This window comes from Chenopodium album, chromosome 9 (assembly GCF_948465745.1).
Source record: "Chenopodium album chromosome 9, dcCheAlbu1.1, whole genome shotgun sequence".
NCBI lineage: Eukaryota > Viridiplantae > Streptophyta > Magnoliopsida > Caryophyllales > Amaranthaceae > Chenopodium > Chenopodium album.
The window spans coordinates 38,533,865-38,550,028 of NC_137842.1; the positions used below are offsets into that span (position 1 = coordinate 38,533,865).

Here is a 16,164-nt window from a genome sequence, read left to right on the forward strand (position 1 = left end):
TCAACAATGGTTCTTTTCTTTTGAAAGAGAGAAAACCTCTTCTTGGGATTCCATAATAAGCGCTTTCATAGATAGATATAAGTGCAACATTCAAGATGTAACAGACCATAGACAACTTGAGATGCTAAAGAAAAAAGAAAACAAAGGGTTCACTTCTTTCTTCAACAAATGGAGGAAACTTCTGCTAATATGGTTAAGGTTCCTACTGAAAATGAGTCTGTAAGGATGTTCATCAAGAATCTTCAAGAAAAATATGCAAAGCACTTAAAATACCAACACAACTTGAATACTTTCAAGGCTGTCCATAATATAGGCATTAACATTGAAGACAATCTTTTGAAAGATAATAATGCGAAAGGAAAGAAGAACGACCATCCTTTTTCTTCCTCCCCCATTAATGAAGTACATGCTACGAACACCTCTAAACAACGAATCCAAAGGTCGAAAAGAGTGTTCACTCCACTTGGTATGAGTTATGAGGCAGCTTTTGAAAAGCTACATCACAAAGGACTAGTCATGCCCATAGGACCCATCAAAGACCCGGTTCCAAAAGCTAGGCCACCTAAGTGGGATCCTAATAAACACTGCAAGTATCACCAAGGAAAGGATCATGACACTGAGGAGTTTTGGAAACTCAAAGAAGCTATTCATGAACTGATCGATGACAATAAAACTTCCGAGATTCTAGCCATTGCAGAAGATCAAACATCTTTCGATCCTTCACTCCTTATTACACCAATAGGTGAGCCCATGATCGAGATAGCTTATATAACCTCTATTGATGAAGTGGCCATGATTGAGCAGGATGATATATTCTTCTTAGATAATACTGGGGAAAATTTGTCAAGTCTAAAAGAAGACGTTCAAAAACTGCAAGATGTCATTGCCAGGCTCTTGAATGTGGTAGAAGGACCAACAAATCGGATGATGGTTATCAAACAAAATTCTCACCAAGGATTTAATGAAGAACTCAATGCTCCTAAGCCACGGGCAAAACAGACCATTGAAGACTACATACCAATATAATTGACTTATGATGAAGCTTTTGACTATCTTCATGATAAAGGTCTCATTCATCCCGTTGGCCCTAGTCAAGATCACCACCTGATAAACGATCTCACAATTGGAATCTAAACTCTTATTGCAAATATCATAGAGGCCATGGTCACACCACCGAAAAGTGTTTTACCCACAAGGATCTCATTGATTCTAATCACCTTCATGTTCCTCTGAGCAATAGGAAGGCCAAGAATAGTAACAATAATAACAGTGGCTGGAAAGAAAAGATGAACGACAATCCTTCTTTTTCCAAAACTACCCACTCAAACAACGTTAGTACGTTTAACTTGGATGAGGTCCTTGCCATGAATAAACGAGGACAAAAGAGAAACTTCACACCTATTGGTATAGGTTATGACACAATATTTGATCGCCTTCATAATAAAGGTCTCATAACTCCTATTAGACCATTTGAAGATCCACCAGTTGAAAGGAGGACGGCTAGCTGGAACCTCAATGCACACTGCAAATACCATCAAGGTAGGGGTCATACTACAGAGAGCTGTTAAAAGCTAAGGGAGGCCACCCAATATTTGATTGATAATAACTAGCTTCCCATACCTCTAGCCGGCAAGAAGACCAAGTGATAATAAGAGCGCAAGACACAAGGCGAGCTTTAACGACAAGATTCCGTGACCTCTTTTTCTATCTTTTTTTATTCCTTTTCCCAATAAGTCTAGCATAAGCACCTTTTATTTTCCTTAGATCTTATTTCGTAGGGGTTTACCTTTTATCTTTTAATAAAATGAGCATTTCTTTTCTTGCATATGATCATTTCATTACATTGCATTAAAAAAAAAATTCCATGTCGAACTAAGCACAAGGTATACCAATGATTTGAGGCACCCCTTGTAGCCACATCATATCACCTTTAACCCTTCAAATATGCAATCCTTTCTTGATAAACCACTTTGAGCCTCGTCTAATTTAACAATAGACCTTTCTTTCTTTGACTCACATCTACCTAACCTTGGGATGGGATGGTGTGCATTTTATGCAATTTTCAAAGATAAAAGCTTGAGTAATTTCAAAAAATTAAAATAAGCAAAAGTGATAAAAGTGTACAAAAGGGAAAGTGTTCTAATATCTTTGATGTGAATATATCTTTGATAAGAACACGTCTTAGATTGCGTTTCTTATCGAGTGTTAGATACCGTGTCTGAGAAAAATGAATGCCAAGTGAGTGATAGACCGCATGATCGGGATTGCCCACACCTATCCAAATAAAAAATAATAAAGCGAAAAAAAGAGAGAGCAAAAAATATAAAAGAAAAGAGTTTAAAAGTGAGGAAACCTCAAGCATACAAATACAAATATTCAAAAGCAAGGTTGCACACCTTAGGGGCTTATCTAGGGTCTTGAGCCTTTATCCTTTTCTTCTTCCACCTTTAGCATAACCACTTTACAACCATTAAAATACCTCTTTGAGGTTTACACATACTTGTGCGAGGTTCAGCTAGAACTACGTTCGGCCTGATTCCTAACGGATACGTAGGCAACCTCACATTGGGGTGCGGCCGTAATAACAATGCATTCATATTTAAGTTCATAATTGATCATATCAAGGGATCTCATATGCTCATCCCTATCCATTTAGAGCTAGACTTGGGGGCTTGATCCTTACATCGTTAGCTTACCTAGCCTAAGAGTCATCATCATTTGACTCTTCTTGAAATAATATCTTTCCATACATTTAGCCTTTGCGGCATAACTTTAGTAACACTTTCACACACATCACAAATACATGACCAAATAATCCTACCTTTAGGAACCCTTTGTCATGAAATCATAACACAACATTGAAGCATGCATGCCTTGTCATATCGAAATCATTCATCGGCGTTATCATCATTGCATCACAAAGTATGAAGTGCTTAGCCACCGTGCTTAAGTTACCCAAATACTTTCATCATCAAGTCAACAATTCAAATAGCCTAGGATGAATTAATCCTATCACTGTGAGATACAACGTGGACGCATACATTTGACTAAGATCATTTAACATACCATCCCACACTTCACTTCTTCCTTTTTGTGTCTTTCTTTTTCGGGAGAAAGTCGGTACCCTCCACAAAAAATGCCAGAAATTTTTTGCTTGCCTTTTTGCATTTTTTAGTTGCACAATCACATTATAATGCACACACGAGTCATGTACGTTGAGTCATGTCACCTCGAATTAAGTCTAACACATGTGTCAAAACACATTAAGTCACACACGTGTCAAAACATATTGAGTCAACCTCAAGTTAGTCAATCACCTTAGGTCAACCCTAAGAAAAACACCAGCAAAGTCTTTTGCAATCTTTTGATTTTTACAGAATACATCCATTCAGCAAAGCTCTTGTTCGCAGCCAACCGAACGATCTCAACAAACATTCAAGTATCAAAGCTCTTTTCTTCAAAGACGCGTGGGCATCCTATTTAAGCTATTTTTGTTCAGAGACGCGTGGACATATCAAAAAGCTCTTTTGCTTAGAGACGCGTGGGCATATCATTCAAAGCTCTTTGTTCAGAGACGCGTGGACATTTCTTTTCAAGCTCTTTTGCTCAGAGACGCGTAGACATCCTATTTAAGCTCTTTTGTTCAGAGACACGTGGACATTTCTTCCAAAATCTCCATTGTTCAGAGACGAGTGAACATCCTTCTAAAAGCTCCATTGTTAAGAGACAATTGAACATCCCTCTAAAAGCTCCATTGTTCAGAGCCGAGTGAACATCCCTCTAAAAGCTCAATTTCATTGTTCAGAAACGAGTGAACATTCCTCATAAAGAAGCTCTTTTGTTTAGAGACGAGTGAACATACAGGACGACGAAGCACGACCACAACATCAACAACAGAAAGATGGCGTTCCCTAGCTTGTGGAAGGTTGTCACAACAACAATGCAACAATAAAAATCGGTTAATACATAGACGTGTGCTCGACGATGCAAGATACGCGTTTCTTAACTCTTTTATATGTTTAACTAACGCTAGTTTGCAGGTATCGGCGTTACAAGAATGATTTAGGATTGCAGAACGTTCTGAATCATTCTCCGACTCTATCGCTACTTTGACTTTTGTTTTCGAAACTTGCGTTTCTCCAAACTCAGTCAAAGTGGGGGCTTCTGTAGACACCAAATGTGTCTCCCCAAAATCAAACCCAGTGATGAATACCTTTCATGTAATTTTATTATTGAATGAAGTAAAAGTGTGAAAGGTCTAGTGATGTGGATGTTTTTACTAAAAAAACTCTCCTTTTGTTTTCAAAAATGTTTCTTCTTTCACTCTATTTATGAAAATGTCCAATCCAGTTTGGTTTGGTCAATGATAAGGGTCCAATAATGGTGTAGTTGGATCGGGCTCGAAAAGAACTTTCCAACGATATATTATAAGCCCAATTTCGATGAATAATGAAAACGTTATGGCCAAAATACTAAACTGAGCTCAAATCGGATTTTACCTACGGCCCAATGATCATGTGGAGGGTCCGAAGGTTTAATCCTATTCCTAAACTAATTAGAATTTATAAGAAGCTTCTATGAGTTTCTAAAAGATCTTAATTATCCTTTTTGAAAAGATAAAATCAAAGATTTTGAAATTGAATAAAAACTTTCCTTTTTAAAGTCCTAATTCTATTCGAATTTAAAGATGTTCAAAGACAGTCAGATATTATGTTTGTGCCTCATAATATTTATCCAAATCTTATATGGTTGGATAGATATTGAAATTATCTTTCCAATGATATATTATAATATTAGTTCTGAGCTATAACAAAAAAGATATGAAAGAAATGCGAAACTCTATCCAAAACTGACACCCTTCCACTATTTCGACCATATCTTTTTATCTGCAAAAAATTTTATTCTGATTCTAATTGGGTTGGAAAGTAGACTTCAAGATATTTCCAACAACATATTATATGACTTATCTGGAATTCTGGATCAAAAGATATTATAAAAACAAAATCCGCAAAAAGCTGTCCCAGCGCCAAATAACATGTTTGTCGCCTAGCGCTACTACCTGTCGCCTAGTGCTACTCCCGTCATCTGGCGCTAACTCCTGTTGTTGAAGACATGAGATCTTTTATTCCGAATGGGACTCAAACTCTTTTCTATCGTATCCTGAGCTATTTTTTCTATAAATAAGGGTCATATCTCCCTGTTTTTAATCATTCACAACAATCATCTCTCTCTATTCTCCCTCAAAAAGCTAGAAGCTTTTTCTCTCTCTCTCTCTCTATTATTTTTCTAAACCTTCCCATTTACAAAATTTCTCATATATTAGCTCTAGACACACCTAGCCAAGTTCGAAGTTGCCTTCTCCCTAGACGTGAAAGGTTGAATATTTCTGAGGGTTTGGTCCCAAATCTCTATTTCAATTATTTAATTTAATTGTTCTGTTTTAATATTTTTCCTTGAAGTTACTAACGCGTGTATTTTGTTATTAGAAAGAGGTACGAGGCATCGGAGTAAGTAATTTAATTGTTTTATTGATTTTTTGATATAGAAATAATGCTTAGAGTATTTTGTTGATTCCTAGTATCATGTTAGGATGTTTTGTTGCTTCCTAGTATCATGTTTAGAGTAATAACTAAAATTTCTAATATCATGTATATTATTATGATGCTTCCTATTTCTTTCCTAATATCATGTTAGTGTCATGTTAGGGCTAATTAATCTTTATTGCTTAGTGACATGCTAGGGTTTGTTATTAATATTGTTAGTATCATGCCTAGAATCTTGTTAATATTATTATGCTTTGAGATTGAGAATATTATTAGTATGATGATGATTGTTATTATGTTGCTTGATGTTTACTATTGTTATTGCTTGATCACACCTTTTATGCATGTTTAAAGGGAATTTGTACTTGTAATCACGCCTTTTATGCATAACTAATAATCTTGTTTAGGCTATTATGATTATAATTCAAGTGATTGCCAATAATAGGTTTGTTTTTGCATTAATATTCAATTAACATAGATAAACATGTTTAGGGTTAATCTATTGATTGTATGTTAGTTAGAAAGCGCACATGAATACGAGAAGAATAAAGTAGAGGCCTATTTTTTAAGGCAAGTTCAATCTCTTTAAGGTTGGATTTGTACATTCATCCCCGAACTTTTAGTCATGGTTCCAGACCTATTGGAGTTAACGATCTCCTAGATATTTAAGGGGTGTAACCTTCACCCTGTCAATGGTTTACAAGTTCCTAAAACTTGTTGGCGATTCTTTTACTCTAGCTTCCTTCGCTTTGGACGCCACCATGCTTAAGTGTATGATTTACAGTGGGGCTCAAGTGTGAGATGCTTGAAATATTCCCTACAAACTACCTATTTTTATTATTTGTTTTGAACTACCTGTATGTTTGGAAACGTTTGGGTAGCACTACCCACTAACTTTTTTCGTTCAATTAAAATATTATTTTGGCCCAATTTTTCACTTTTATCAATTATAATGGTCAATTAATGCTAAAATAAGCAAAACCCCCAAGTTAATTAAACCCTAAATCCTTAGAAATTAAAATCCCCAAATTATACTATACTCATGAACCCGAAAATGTATTCTAATTAAAACTATAATTAGGTTAATTAAGTTAAATTAAAACCTTTATACAAATCGGGAGATTTCATTTGGGTGGCAAAAGTGAAAAAAGTGGGCTCCGATAACATCTTAATTGGACAGAAAATGATAATGGGTATTGCTATCCAAATGTTTTCAAAACTTGTGGGTAGTTCTAAACCAAAAAAAAAAAAAAAAAAAAAAAAAGGTAATTGTTCACAAATGACCCTATTTTGAGGGTAGTTCTACACAAAATTTCCTTTCATGAGATACATCCTTTAAAATGACTCCCTCCGTTTTTAAATTCTTGTTCCACTTTTCTTTTACGACCGTTTTTAAATACTTACTCTATTTCCTTATTTAGAAAGTTTTTACAATATTTAATTAATTTCTCTCACCAACTGAACCCAACAATATTAATTTCATATTCTCTCTATTTCAAATCTCTCTTCTACTTTTGGTTTTTTACAATTTTTTATTCTTCCACCAACCCCACTCCGTTCATATTTTATTACTTTATACAATTTCTCCTAAACTCCGCGCATAGAGAAATAGAGCAAATATTTAAAAACGGAGGGAGTATCAAGAGTTGCAAGTCAAGTATACGACATCATCCATATAAATACGTTTAATATAAGTTATAAAGTTATAACATACCAAGATATGTTGAGAATGCAACATACTGTAACGTCTGCAAATGAACAGGTATTTCATTTGCAATATCGTGGTGAATTAGAGGGAGAAACGGAGGCCAGTTCTTCTCTTCTATTATAATTCCAGCTACAAAAGTAAAGTATTATTAGACATTAGATTATAAATCATATCCCAAGACACCTTACTTTTGACATCCACAAAAATGAAGAGCATTATTACCTCGAGAGATGGCTTCTTCCCTCCTTTTTAATTCCTGCATCCATGACAGAGACCAAGATAAGTTACGCTAAATAATATTAAGTACACAGTTATAACTTAAAATATAGAGAAATACAATTAATATTGTTCAAGATTGTTGTTAATTGTTATTAGGAATTTTATTTACAATAATCTATAAATCATCACCTTAAGAAAAAGAAATTAGTATAAGAATTGTAAATTGTCAATTCTGAAAATGAAACAGGGTTGGAACAATAGTATAAAGAGATATAAGCATAAAGATGAAATTTTTCTAAAGGATATGTGTGATCATAAAATCATATTTGCTTAGCTTAGAAAGTCTTTATTGCTCATAAGATAATAATGGTCCTAAGCTTGTGAGTTATGAAAAGTGCATTTCATGTTCCTTTCTCTTCAATTCAGCTTCCTTAGCTTGCAGTTCCCTCTCTCTACTCTTTATATCCTGTAAATAATATATAAATACACAATCCACAGTTATAATTTCTATACCACGAAAAATGATAAATAAATAGATAAAATTGCTTTCTAAAGTTAGGTAAACTTAATTGTACCTTTTCATTATTGAAGGAATATCAATTGTTGCACCACGGTTGTAATCAGCACGTTCTGACGGAAGTGGTGACAATATTGTATATGGGGTAGGAGGAATACTACCGGGATTCTGCTATTACATAGTACATAAATTAGATATTAGCATTTCTTATTGTACAATGTAATTTATGTTCAGTATAGAATGTCATTAATATTGATCTACTTCCGCCTCCCTCTGCTCTCTTTTCTCTCTTCTCTCTCCTCTCTCCTCTCTCCTCTCTTTAGGGTTTTAATTTTCTTGGCCGTTTAGGCCGGAAATAGTCTAATTTCTTCGGAAATTAGACTATTTTCGACCCTTTTCTTCAATTTAATTTGCTTTTTTGTTATTTGATTTGTTTTGTTCTCTCCGTTTGTGAGAGTCTGTCCCAATTTTTTGGGATTTTGATTCTCATCTATGGATGAGAATTTTATTTTTAGGGCCTGTTCATATTTACTGAACTGAGCTGAACTGAACTGAATTGAACTGATTGGAGCTGAACTGAACTGATTGGAGCTGAACTGAACTGAGCTGAACTGAACTGAAATGAATATTTTATGAGAGAGGGAAATTAAGAGCTGAACTGAACTGAACTGATTGGAGCTGAACTGAACTGAACTGAACTGAACTGAACTGAACTGATTGGAGCTGAACTGAACTAAACTGAACTGAAAATAAGTAAATATGAACAGGCCCTTAGGGTCTTAATAATTATTGAGAAGGTGATTTGGATTCATATGGATTTAGGGTTCGTCATCAACTTTACGATCAAAACATCAGCGCAGATTGCGAAGGTCTCTATTTGGAAAGATGCAAAGACATCGAAAATCACTACTCGCGTCAAGTTTGAAGCGGTGGAGTGTGAGCTATGCCCGATATGCAAATTAGTTATGATTTTGATTGTAAAAGTTATGTTATTTTCTCTAGATCTGTGGTTTACAAATCTTTATTATTGTTGTAGATATCGTATTGCTATTTATTAATGATAATATTCTTCTTCTTGTCCAAAAAAAATAAAAATGTTCAGTATAGAATGATTTCATTTATAAAAGGTGAGAGTAAGATAAATAATAATCATAAAAAGGAGGAAAAATTGAAACAAATACTCCCACTTTTATCTCATCTTTTCAAAACACCTAGGGATGGCAATGGGTCCTGGACCCGACTCATATTTTAGGGTCTGGGTCCTTAATTTTTTGACCCGATGGGTCTGGGTCGAATATGAGTCTAAGCTTAATTGGTCGGACCCGGCCCAGATCCGACCCATGGACCTAATTTTAATTATTTTTTTTTATATAAATAATGAATATATATTAGTTATAATATTATTAAAAAAATCACTTAATATACTACGTAATTAGAGGTTGAGAAGATATACTTTAGTGAAAGTGAACAAATAAAATAGCAAGCAACCAAGAAATTAAGTTTTTTCATAGTACGATTTTTTTCTTGCATTGTCTTTACTTTTTAATGAACAAATTATTAGTGTGTCAAAAATATGAACACATTTTTTTTTAATGCATCTTTTATAATTTTAAAGTAGTAATATAATTATAAATTTTAATATATATACAAAATTATAAAAAATTAATAAAAATCATAATTAGACCCGTTTTAGACCCGAGTCCGGGTCTGATTTTTTTAGACCCAATGGGTCTGGGTCGGATCTGGGTCCACCTCTGAAATTTCAGGTCTGGGTCTGGGTCTGGGTCTAGGTCTCAGTGGACCCGACCCAAATCCGACCCATTGCCATCCCTACTCACAACAACGAAACAGCCACAAATCAGCCACCTTGCCCCTAAGCGCGCCACTACAGCACCAGCCACGAAACACCAATATTTACAAACCGCAACCACCAATTTCAGCCCAACAGCCTTGCTGCCATTAATCTCGCGCACCGCAGCCACCAGCTTGCAACATTCCCACAACAACAAACTCCGGCAGCCCACCGACTTCACCACCAACTTCCTCCAACATCCCGCAATAGCATACCATAACCAGCTCAGCCACTGCGATTACCTCCCTGCTCCAGCCACCCTTCTCCACCGCAACAACCGAATCAAAGCAGCTCCAACTCATTTAACCACCACCGCAATCGAAGCCTACCTTGAGCTACCACCATTCGAACCTCAATAAAGGTCAATTTGATTCTAATTGTTCGGGGGCGCGCACTCATACATCGCGACCGCGCATTTCTGGTTGCGTAAAAACCGTATCATGAGTTTCTCATGTGATAATTAATGAAGAGCGAACGGTCTTGCTATGAAGCTTGATGAAGACGATGATGATGAGCAGTGGTGATTGTTTGATGGAGCTTGATGATGATGATGATGATGGTGATGTGCACTAATGTTGGTGAATTGCGAAACAGGGGAATATTTCCCAATTTAGAGAAGCCAAAATTGAGCCCACTGAATTCGATTGGGTTTACACAAAATTTTAAAAAAATCGGTTGTACAATAATTATTGTACATGCATTATAAAGATAGCATAAAATGATTATAAGTTACCCCTGAAATGAATAAAAGTTACCCCAATATGTGTAAGAGTAACTCAATTCAAATAAAAATTATCTATACTTTATTAGTAAAGAATCACATTTTAATTGACTAAAAATCAATTATTAGTGATTGAATGTAATTAAATTACCTCTATAAAATTTTTCTTGTTATCTATTTTTATATAAAAATTGTATTATGTTTAAAGTTACCCAAAGAAAGACAAAAAATTACCCTAAAATTAGCTAAAAGTTACCCTTATACTGCTCGATGTACACTAATACTAGTGTAAACCGGATGTATAAAAAGGTTTTTGTTGTTTTTATTCTTACTATAGTGTATTCGTGCTAGCGCATCGTATATATGTAACATGTATATTTAGAAAGAAAAATAATATTCTGTAGGAAAGATGAAAGTTTTTCTAAAAAAAAATTATGGAAGTTACTTAATGGGATTATTAAAAAAAAAATAATAATAATAATAAAAAAAAAAAAAAAAAACCTAAACTCAGGAGAGTTGAGGATTGAGGTTTTGGAGAAACCTCATTAACTGACTCTTAAATTATAATATAGATTCCGCCTTTCCGAAATCAGGATACATCCCACCTTTAACCACTATCTCCCCAAAATAATCCTTTAACCTGTATTTTAAGTTGGTAACCGATTATAAGAATGTTACGCCACATGTCAATTTTTTGGTTTTTTATTAATTAAATTTAAAAACAAAAAAAAATTAAAATCACACCACAAAATTGTCAAAAATTGGATTAAAAAAAAAAAAAAATCCAAAAATTGATTTCACCACCATCTAATGAATTCTTGAATGAAATTCATTAGTGGGACCCACCACGTACATGTGTCAATATTGCATTGATTTTTTTAAAAAAAAGTAAAATATCCTAAACCCTAACCCAGCCCTAGCGCCATCACCGGCAACCCTAAACCCCCACCATTGGGAGCCCCCTTCCCCAACCACCGGCACTTGTGAAACCCACCCAAGTTGACTAGTAGCATGACGCAGCACCCTAGCCCAACATGAGACACCGCAACCCTAGCCAGTACCGAAAATCTGGTAAACGAAACCAGTTTGACCCACCCCACCACCCTTTCTTACCTTCCACCCTTAAAACGACCGAAATTGATCATGGCAACCCTCGATTGGCCGATTTTAGCCACCAATAGGGTTAAGGAAATGGGAGTGGTTTCTGCAGCGGGCTGAATGTGTTAGTGTGGTTTTGAAGAGGGGGGGAAGGAGAAAGGGTGATTTTCGCGGCGAGTTGAAGGGGAAAGGGTGATTTTTATGGTCAAGGTAGGGCAGGGGGAGGTGCCGGTGGCAGGGTTGGGTTACCAACAGTGGGTGTAGGAGTGTTACCGGCGGTAAAGTTGGGGGTAGGTTGGGCTTAAGATAATTTTTATTTTTTTAACTAATGCATTACTATATGTGTCGTAATGGGTCCCACTAATGAATTTTCATCCAAAAATTTGTTAATGGTGGTGAAATCAATTTTTGGGGTTTATTTTTGTGGTGTTATATTTTAAGTTTTATTATTATTAATTTTTTTTTATTTTATATATATATATATATTTTTTTGCGATGTAATAATCCAATTTGTGGCGAATTGTAGTGTCATTTTGCAAAATTTCCAAAAAATAATAAAATTAAACTAGCCCCCTCATAATCTTTTTCCCTCGTTGGCTCCTCCCCACGTGAACTAGCTACCTATTCCCGTTCGCCGGAGCCAACCATGCCCCTTTGTCCTGAAATCTCCTTACCCTCTTTGAAACCAATGTTAAGGTTTTTTTATTAACAAAATTGGCCTCTACAAAATCTGTGGTAGGGGTGGTGTTAAGGTGGGGGTTTCGAGTGGCAGTGGCGGATCCAGGGGGTACATAGAGGTACAGCTATACCCCCATTCCGCGAAAAAAATTTAATTAAAAAAAATTGATTACAAAAGAGACCGCCTATTCACAACCACTAATGCCCCGCCTTTTTGTGTAAAATTTTAAGAGACTACCTATTTTAAAAAGCGTTTTCTTAGAATGTTTAACTTTTTTTAATGCCATAATACTACTTTTGATAAAAGAGACCTATTGTTACAAATAACAGGTCTCTTTGGTGATATTTGTTAATTTTTTCCACCTTAGAATAGTACTTTTGATCAAAGAGACCTATAGTTACAAATAACAAAATCATAGATACTCTCTTTTTTTTACTCCCAAACTTATTTAGTTACTCAATTATAATTCATGTTGTATAGTGTACGTAAATACTAATACCATAGCAAAAAAACTTATGCATATGCTTCACATATTACTTTGTATTTTTAATTCCGTACATGCATTCCCCAAATCCTAGATTCGCCACTATCAAGTGGGATGAGGCTTGATTTAGAGGTGGTGCTATGGGTTTCAGGGTAGGATTTTGAGGGGAGGTGGAGGAATTTCGCCGGTCCATTGGGTTGGGGTCAAGTAAGAGGAGCTAGTGTTTACAGGAGTTGGGGATATGTGAGAGTTTTGATTTAAGAAGGGGTTGGCCTGGTGGGCTAGGGCTAGGGTGCCTAGGAAGGGTAGGGTTGTTGGTGGTGTGGAAAAGGAAAAGATGGTTTTTTTTTTTAGGTTGTGGTGGTTATGGTGGTGTGATGGTAGGGTGGCCATATAAGGTGGTGGACTGGTGCTTAAGGTGTGTGCCGTGGTTGTGTTATTTTTGATTTTTTTTTAAATATAACCTATCAAACTTATTTTAGTTAAACGAGACTGCTTTTGGGAAGATGGTATTAAAGGTGGGGTTGTTTTGAGAAATTGGGATTACTGATTTCAATTTTTCCAAAAAAGAATTTGTATGAATGAGAGAACACTTATGTTATGACTTCAACAATTAATCATCTAAGTTGTTGACCAAGTCTAGATCACCTTTTGAACAACAAACATATTTCACACATAGGTATGCATTCATATAATAATCATATATGTGTATACACTTGCTCACACATAAGGATGATGTTTAAACCCCAAACAAAAACATGTGAATGCCCAATAAATTATCAATTGATGTCAAAAGAATGCACTTACAGGCATGTAAAAAGGACCGCCACTAAAGTTGGATTGATTAGTACCTTTTTCTTTAGATTGATCCTGGAATTTTTATTAACAACCATTAAAGATACAACTTTGAATATAAAATAGTTTCCGCTTTATGCATATTCTCCTGTTTTTCTTTACATTATCTAATAGATTTATGTAGGGCCAAATCTCAAAAACTAACATTTTATTGAAAATGTAAATGTTACTAATGCCCGATTTGTCTATACCCTAATTTACAAAAACAATTATGACTGATACTACCAAGACAAATCTATATAAAGTCACATATATGTTAACAAATGTTCAGTATTATCTATTCCTAATGCAAATCAAACTAACATATACTTCATTTGTTCCAAGTTGGATGATACAATTCTTTTATCAATTTGTCAATGCAAAAATTCAATTGAAAATATCTTTGATTATATTAATTTGACAAAAACTAAAATTGAATTTTAATTAAGTGCACAAAAAAATGAATCTATCATGAATATGTTTCTGTATAACTGTAAATCACAAATGCTAGCTTAGTCAAAGTAAATCTAATGAATAATGCCAAAAGTTCAAATGTGTCCTTTAATTTGGAACGGAGGAAGTAATAAAAATTACAAATTTTCATCTATAATATTATTAAAACCCAAGGGAACAACATGATCACGCCATGTGTCACCATTCCCACAATATGACTAGGCGACACATGTGTGTGAGGTGGCATCCTATGTTTCACGTCTTTCCCCAATATAAATTGATTCCATCGACATTAATTAAAACTCTATAACTTTAATTAAAAAAAAAACTCTTCATATGTATAACCTCCAAATTTAATTCCATAACTTAAATTCTCTATAATAATGTTTAATTTTCATCAAAAACTATTCATATGCATAACCTCTAAATTTAAATTTGACATGCTTATTTTAAATATATATTAATGAAAGATCGTATAGATTATTACTCCGTATATATTTCACTCATTTATTAATAATCTGTATTGTTAAACATTAATAATTTTTATTAATTTTGATCAAACTTAATTAAAATTTACGATGTATCGGGGTATCGCCCGGGCCAATAACTAGTTAGAAAATAAAATCCCCGTAAATTAAACTTCTATAATTATATTTGTACTCAGTAGCCTTCTTCCTAAACAATAGTTAAACTAGAAATCCACATCTAACATATGAAACAACAACTAAAGCATTATAATGATTTTGACTACATATTTCTCAAAGGTGTCCATGAATCAAACTCTAAGTGCCTATGTAAGCACAAATACATTGTCGTGCCAAAAAAAAAAAAAAAGGGGAAAAGGGGGTTTAAATATGCATTGTATACAAATCATAATAGATCTTACATATTGAAGAAAAATGGAAAAAGAATATAACAATGACAATAATAAATTATGATACTATATGACATTTATCTACATATTCAAGGGAATCAAAGAATATTGAAATTTCAAACATGCTTTCAAAGAGAAAGAGATCTTACCGCGAAAGAATTTATATCTTGGTCAAATGGGTTTCGATTATGCGCCATGAAAACAGAGTTGGAATTATAAGGATCGCATTAAATTAAATTTGAACAATGTAAGTGAAGATATGCGAGAAATCTACAAGATTTTTCGGGTTTGTTTATTTAGAGAAAGCGTTTTAATGAATGGCTATGAGATTATCATTTTATTTTTTCATTTTTTTGTTTGATTTTGAATTTAGATGCATTCTTATTTTTAAATTTAAAATGGGATCTTTTACCAAAGTGGCTACTTTTACAAAACTATTTACCAAAACGGCTACTTATCAATATTAATTACAAAAGTAGCTAACTTATTAACTTGGAAGGAAATTATTTATTTCTTATTTTCCATCGAGCTAGTTTGGTTCACTTTATGGTTTGGTTTTTTTTTTTTATTTTTTATTAAAGAGAAATAAATTAGTTTTTTTTAATTTTAATTTTTTTTTTTTTTTTTTTTTTTTTTTTGGGGGGGGGGGGGGAGGGAATTTTAATGCCATAGTTTTAGATATCCAATGAGAGAGGGTAGCTAGCTTGTTTTTCATAGGGTGTGCTTTTGTTTTCTGTTTTGTTTTTTTTTTCCTTTCTTTGTTTTTATTTCGGTTAGTGTGTTTTCTTTTGTTAGAGGTTCTCCTCTCTTTTGCATCGAAAAAAAAATCCCATTAATTTGAAAAATAACATTCAGCATGTATGGGGAGATATAGAAAACGGGCTGACAGCGCATAAAAGGCCGATATCTTATCTGGGTACGGATCCTCAGCAACTACCAAACATATCGGCATCCATGCATAAGGAAGATATGTCGGCTTATCAGTGATCGGCACGTGGCAACAACGCTTTGACACATGGCACAAGGTACTTTGCATGCCATGCAGCCACCTGTCATTTGGAAGGGTTATAAATAGTCAAGCTTAATCCTCTAATCAAGGTAGCATTTATGACTCTCTCTCTACTTGCTCTCTCTACATAAATTCTTATCTCTTTCTTAAACACTTTCTAACTTTATCATCGG

The 16,164-nt window shown here is 34.4% G+C and overlaps 1 pseudogene; it reads right to left on the minus strand.

Moving 5' to 3' along the window:
* Positions 1 to 15,179, minus strand: part of LOC145558516 (secretory carrier-associated membrane protein 1-like) — a 196,802-nt pseudogene extending 181,623 nt beyond the window's left edge.
* Between the last annotated feature and the right edge of the window lie 985 nt (positions 15,180 to 16,164).